Consider the following 6,577-nt stretch of genomic DNA (forward strand, 5'->3'; position numbering starts at 1 on the left):
TTATGGGTAGATGGAACTTAGAGCAATGCATCTCTTGATATCACACCACAGTTTTTCATGCAGCCAGAGTATCACAAAGATATTCTGGCTCTACACCAGTTGGGGTTGTAGAAGTAATTTCCAGCCCCTCAAATTGTGCCCATAAGCCAGGTATGGGGAACCTGTGATCCTCCAGATAATGTTGAACTCCCAGCTCCCCTCAGCCCTAGTTATGGTCAGGGATGATGCCTGGCAATCTGTGGAGACCCACAGGTTTTGCATCCATGCCACAAGCTATTTGAAACCCAAACAGTTTTGTGTGGGACTTATTTTTGAGTACTTCAGTGCTTTGAAAAAGAATACAGTATTTTATTCCCCCCCCCCCTTTCAACTTCTGTAGCTCAGTTGTATGCTCATCTGCTTAGAAGTACTAATTTCATTTGACATACATTTTCCTGCTTGTTATTATGACAATAATAGAGAGGATCTCACAGGGCATTTGAAAACGAATCGAGTCAAAATAGAACCGTACTGGGCAGCATAAATCTCTGAAACTTTAAATTAGCGGCAAAGAAACCTAGCTCATAAAAATTCAAACAGCATTTTGCAGAGCGATTATAAAAACTAGAAGGTTGGGCGTTAGACAGAGTACCCACACAGTAGGAGAGTAGAAATGAACACCTTTGCAGGTGGTGGCTACAAGAACAGAATAGCAACCCTGATATATAATAGAATGAAGCAAAATGAAGTGTTGGTTGTAAGTGGTGCTTAACTTTATTAAGCCAAGAGAACTCTATTACTGAAAATCTGTACCTAACAAAGGGAAATTACTTTGCTGCAATCATGTTCATGAGCTGTCTTAGGTAGGCAAAGCCTTGTCGTTCATTCCAATTAAGCTGTAGCCTTTAAAATGTTAATTAGATGTTGCAACCAGATGCAATATTGAAGAATTTTTATCTGTTTTTTTAAAAAAGTTTCAACTATTTTCCTGTAAACATTAATTAATGCGTTTGTAATAGAATCACAGAATTGTGGAGTTCAAAGGGACCCCGAGAGTCTTCTAGTCCAACCCCCCTGCAATGCAGGAATCTCAACTAAAGCACCCATGACAGATGGCCATCCAACTTCTACTTAAAAATCTCCAAAGAAGGAAAGTCCATCATCTCCTGAGGGAGTCCGTTCCACTGTCAAAGAGCTCTTACCGTCAGAAAGTTCTTCTTGATATTTAGTTGGAATCTCCTTTCTTGTAAATTGAAGTCATTGGTTTCCCCAGATGATAATCATCACCACACCAGACATGCAATAAAATTAAAAACTTAAAATAACGAACATTTTCCCAACAGTATAAAATGCATATGTACTGGATAAGCTACATATTAAAGGCAGAACAAAAACCTAACTCTGAGCTGCCTAAACAGAAATATATGACACTTGCATTCACCACCTCACAGAGACCCAGGCATCCTCACCAAGAATGTGCATGTTAACTGCATTCAAACAACTAATGTCACCTAGATTGACTCACAGACTTCAACCCCACTCTGCTCCCCTCTATATCTGTATCTCCCACTGCCACCCCATATAACCACAATGTCTGTAGTTTATTAAGGGTGTTGAAAGTTGTTAGGAAACCCATATTCCCCTCACAGATCTACATTTCCCAAAGTTTCCTGTGATTGATTGTTAAACCAGTCTGAGAACTATTGCTCTGTGGTGGAAATAGGGTTCTCCTACCAACTGTCAAAGGGACGCGGGTAGCGCTGTGGGTTAAACTGCAGAGCCTAGGACTTGCTGATCAGAAGGTCAGCTGTTCGAATCCCCGCAACTGGGTGAGCTCCCATTGCTCGGTCCCTGCTCCTGCCAACCTAGCAGTTCGAAAGCACGTCAAAGTGCAAGTAGATAAATAGGTACCACTCTGGCGGGAAGATAAACGGTGTTTCCATGTGCTGCTCTGGTTCGCCAGAAGCAGCTTAGTCATGCTGGCCACATGACCTGGAAGCTGTACGCCAGCTCCCTCAGCCAATAAAGCGAGATGAGCGCCGCAACCCCAGAGTTGGTCACGACTAGACCTAATGGTCAGGGGTCCCTTTACCTTTACCTTTTACCAACTGTCAGCAGTACCCTTAACAAACTACAACTCCCAGAATCCCCTGGGGGAAGCCATCAGTGTTTAAAGTACTTAAAGTACAGAACTTTAAATTATGGTGTGCATATGATCCAGGATTCATACAGAGTTCTTGATTATGTGGAGTCCTCTGTGTGTGTGTACAGCTGACTGTAAAAGCATCTGTCAGCATCAATCTGAATATACTGTTCATTTAGAAAAGAGATTGTAGCTGGGGATTTTGGGGGTGGTGGGGGTGAGATCATAACGCATTATTTATTCTCACTTGATGGAGAAAACAACTTAATCTTCGGAGACAAATTATTTTAGCAGCTCACTCGCTCGCCCTCCCTCTCCGCATACTATGTCTTTACCATACACACTGGTTAAACTATTTCTGATTTCCATGGGCAAATTAGCTCAGTCAAATCAATTGTAGTGCAATGACACAAACTGTTTATAAAAAACAAAACTATTAAGATGACAAAGGCACACTACAACAGCAGTATTGACTGGTGCCAGGAACAAATTGAACCTTTTTTAAAAAAAATAAATATTTATTAAAGTTTTTAAATATAAATGCACAAATAATAAACAATCTTACTTCTATCACAGACATAATTTCATCACTTCTTTGGACTCCCTCACGTCTCCCGCTCCCATTTACATCGTTAAAAGTTTTTTCCAAACAAATTATCAACTTATTTACAATCTCATGTCCACTCATTCAAATATAATCTAGCACTTTTTCCAAAAATTTTTATATTTTCTTTAGTCTCACTTATCATCAAATTTCAAATCTAATTTAGTGGTGGCCAATTTTTTATAATCTAGCATCCTTCTTAACATTCAACCAAATTACAATGTTTTTGTAGATACTTCTTGAATTTCTCCCAGTCTTCCTCCATCTTCTCTTCTCCCAGGTCACGGATTCTGCCAGTCATCTCGGCCAGTTGCATATAGTCCATCAGTTGCATCTGCCACTCTTCCAGTGTGGGTAGATCTTGAGTTTTCCAGTTTTTTGCAATGAGTATCCTTGCTGCCGTTGTTGCATACATAAAGAATGTTCGGTCCTTCTTTAACACCTTCTGGCCGACAATACCCAGAAGGAAGGCCTCTGGTTTCTTAGTGAAGGTATACTTAAATACCTTTTTCAGCTCATTATATATCATTTCCCAGAAGACCTTCACCTTAGGGCATGTCCACCAGAGGTGAAAGAATGTTCCTTCATTTTCTTTACATTTCCAACATTTATTATCAGACGAATGGTATATTTTGGCAAGTTTAACTGGGGTCATGTACCATCTATATATCATTTTCATTACATTTTCCTTCAGAGCATTACATGCGGTGAAGTTCAGCCCAGTGGTCCACAACCTTTCCCAGTCCTCAAACATAATGTTATGCCCAATGTCCTGTGCCCATTTTATCATAGCCGATTTAACCATTTCGTCTTGTGTGTCAGGAACAAATTGAACCTTACCACCCACAGATCAGAATGTGCCTAATATCTAGAAAGATAGCTATAGCTATAGCTATAGCTATAGCTATAGCTATAGATAGCTATAGCTATAGATATAGATATATAGATATATAGATATATAGATATATAGATATATAGATATATAGATATATAGATATATAGATATATAGATATATAGATATATAGATATTTATTTTCCCTCAGAACTCAATCTGTGGAAATCCCAGAGTCTCAAGAAATGCTTTGGATGAGAGTCCATGTTTGTTTATAGGCTTGACTCAGCTTTGTTGACTTGAAATTGGAATCTGCCAGCCCAGGCATCTATCACAGGCTTGACTTTCAATAAATAAGAAGCAACAGTTTATATTGATTTTTAAATCCTGAATCCTCACGATGCTAAGAGGATCTTAAGCTTAAGTAAGCAGAGGTCACTGCTAGGAAAATAGTAACACTTAGCATTCATCAAATGCTTTGGAGAGTTCAAAACCCTCTGTCTCAGTAATCCTCTAAAGAGTTCTAGAAGGGAGGTTGGTATTATCCCCATTACTATTCTGCATTATGATTTTTAGTTACTGTGTGGGAGCTATTTAAGTCAAAATGAAGAATAAAACAATTAAAAAGGTGTAAAGGTGAAAAAAACCCTGTATGGTTAATGTGGCGATCACACACAGGGCCCCCGGACGTTTGACGATCTATTGACCCTGTGCCGCCACTGCGATTGCTTTTTCTGCTGCCACCACCCCGTATCTCACAGGGACACATGGAGTCCAGTCAGTTGTTAACATAAACAAATAATCAAGTTTATTTTTAAATGCAGGAACAAGCTTATGGTTTCAGTTAATTTTTCTCTTGTCAGTTTCTTATTCTTAGTTCCTAACAACTCCAAACTGATTATTCCAACTATCTATCTGACTCCACCTAACAATTCCTCTCACTCTCTCACATTACAACTCTACCAACCCACTGTCTAAACCTCCCTCTTCCTTCTTCAACTCCCAAACCTCAACCCTCAACAACCCAAACCTCAACTCTCTACTCCCAAACCTCAACTGACTTTCAAAACCTCCCACTCTAACTTTTATTCCCCCCTTGCATTCTCACTGGCCAATCACATCACACCCATTTTAACCCTTTCCTTATGACCCATCCTAGGAGGCAAATGCCACAGTTAAGTCCAGTCAAAGGCGACTATGGGGTGCGACACTCATCTCACTTTTCAGGCCGAGGGAGCCAGAGTTTGTCCACAGACAACTTTCCGGGTCATGTGGCCAGCATGACTAAACCACTTCTGATGCAACAGGACACTGTGAAGAGTGCCAGAGCACATGGAACAGCATGGAAATGCTGTTTACCTTCCCACCGCAGCAGAACCTATTTGTCTACTTGCACTGGTATGTTTTCAAATTGCTAGGCTGGCAGGAGCTGGGACAGAGCAATTGGAGCTCACCATGTTGTGCAGGTTCAAACTGCTGACCTTCCAATCAGCAAGCCCAAGAGGCTCAGTGGTGTAGACCACAGTGCCACCCACGTCCCCTTGGAAATAATATTGTGTGATGAGCAGCTGAGAGTGAGAGAGGAGCCCTCTTTAGACTGGGACTCATTGGACCCACCCACCTGTGGTGTAGTAGTAGTAGTAGTAGTAGTAACAACAACAACAACAACAACAACAACAACAACAACAACAACAACAACAACAACAACAACATTCTTCCATCCATTGTCATTTCTCCCTTGAACCACTACTCTTTTGGTCCTAACTTTGATACCTTCAATACACCACTATTTAAAACCTGTTGCATGTTTTGCCCGTGATACCCTTGTGAGGGTGACTCAAGTTATATGTAATACTGCCCTTCCTTTCACAGAAATCTCCCTGTCCATCAAACCATTCTAAAACTAGCCTCCAGCCCACTTTACTTCACACAAACAAGGGGCATCTTTCAATAAAATGGGTTGCTTCCCTGTCTGAAAATTCCCAGTTTATAGTGTTGCCTCTTGTTAGCAATAAAATAAACCAGCAGAAGAGAAGTAAGTCACTACCTACTCAGAAAATTATTCCCATAAACACGAACCTCAAATAATTCCCTTCTTCCTACATATCCATTCCTTGTATATCTTGCAATGATTAAAAAATATTAGTGGAAATAAATATCCTGACTTTTGTGATCAGGCACCTGGGCTAAATGTGTTTCTCAACCAGAGAGTGATACACTTGTAGTTCATTGACCTTTGCAAAAATTGGGCTAATATATGAGTATTTGCAGGTTCAGGTATAGGCTGTTACATGCTCCTCTATAATATGGAGCCAAGGAAAGAACAAGATCTGACAGATGCAGGAAAAAGTGGAAGGTTCTTACGCCTTGATTGATTGATTTGTAACTAATTTAAATCATTTGTTGATTGCATTAAACCAGGGATGAAGAAATTGTGGTCCCCCATTGTTGGACTTCAGCTCTCATCAGCCAGCATGGCCAATGCTCTGGATGATGGGAGTTGTAGTCCAGCAACACCTGGAAGGCTACACGTTCCCCATCACTACATACATTAAATACAGAGATCAGACACACACTTAATAAAGATGGATGAGCTCACCCAAGCCTGTCATGGATAAACATGGAAAGGATTGGAGATTTTATTGTTAAGAAATGGGAAAATCTTGGATCATCTTGCAGAAAGAGTTGAGGGCTTGAAAAAAAAAATGCACTGTACCCATTCAGCCTCAGCCTTTCCCCTGAAAAACACACTTCCCCATTCCTTTCTCTTAACTTAAAGATTTGGTTTCAATCTGAGCAAGAGAAAGAATTTTGCAAAGTATTCTGTTCCTTAGAGGGCAGAATCCAACTAAGGCATTCAATCAGCACAAGGATTTCTGCTTGTAGAACTGGACTTTCCCCACTTTTCTCCCTCCATATGTGCCCCAGGACAGATTTAGGGGGGCCTGGGGGAAGAAGAAGGGGCAGTCCTATTGTGGGAGTGGAAATTCCTGTACTGATGGGAGGCTTACTTAGCCT

General features: G+C 40.6%; 1 long non-coding RNA gene across 1 annotated transcript; it reads right to left on the reverse strand.

Annotated features, from left to right (window-relative positions):
- Nucleotides 1-4,341: 4,341 nt before the first annotated feature.
- On the reverse strand, nt 4,342-4,729 carry LOC309345139. The gene is made up of 2 exons (XR_014158011.1): nt 4,596-4,729; nt 4,342-4,545 (listed from the first exon to the last, which is right to left on the reverse strand). It is a non-coding gene; the product is annotated as an uncharacterized lncRNA (long non-coding RNA).
- Between the last annotated feature and the right edge of the window lie 1,848 nt (nt 4,730-6,577).

The sequence above is a fragment of the Podarcis erhardii genome, assembly GCF_964252035.2.
Source record: "Podarcis erhardii genome assembly, chromosome: 1".
Lineage (NCBI taxonomy): Eukaryota > Metazoa > Chordata > Lepidosauria > Squamata > Lacertidae > Podarcis > Podarcis erhardii.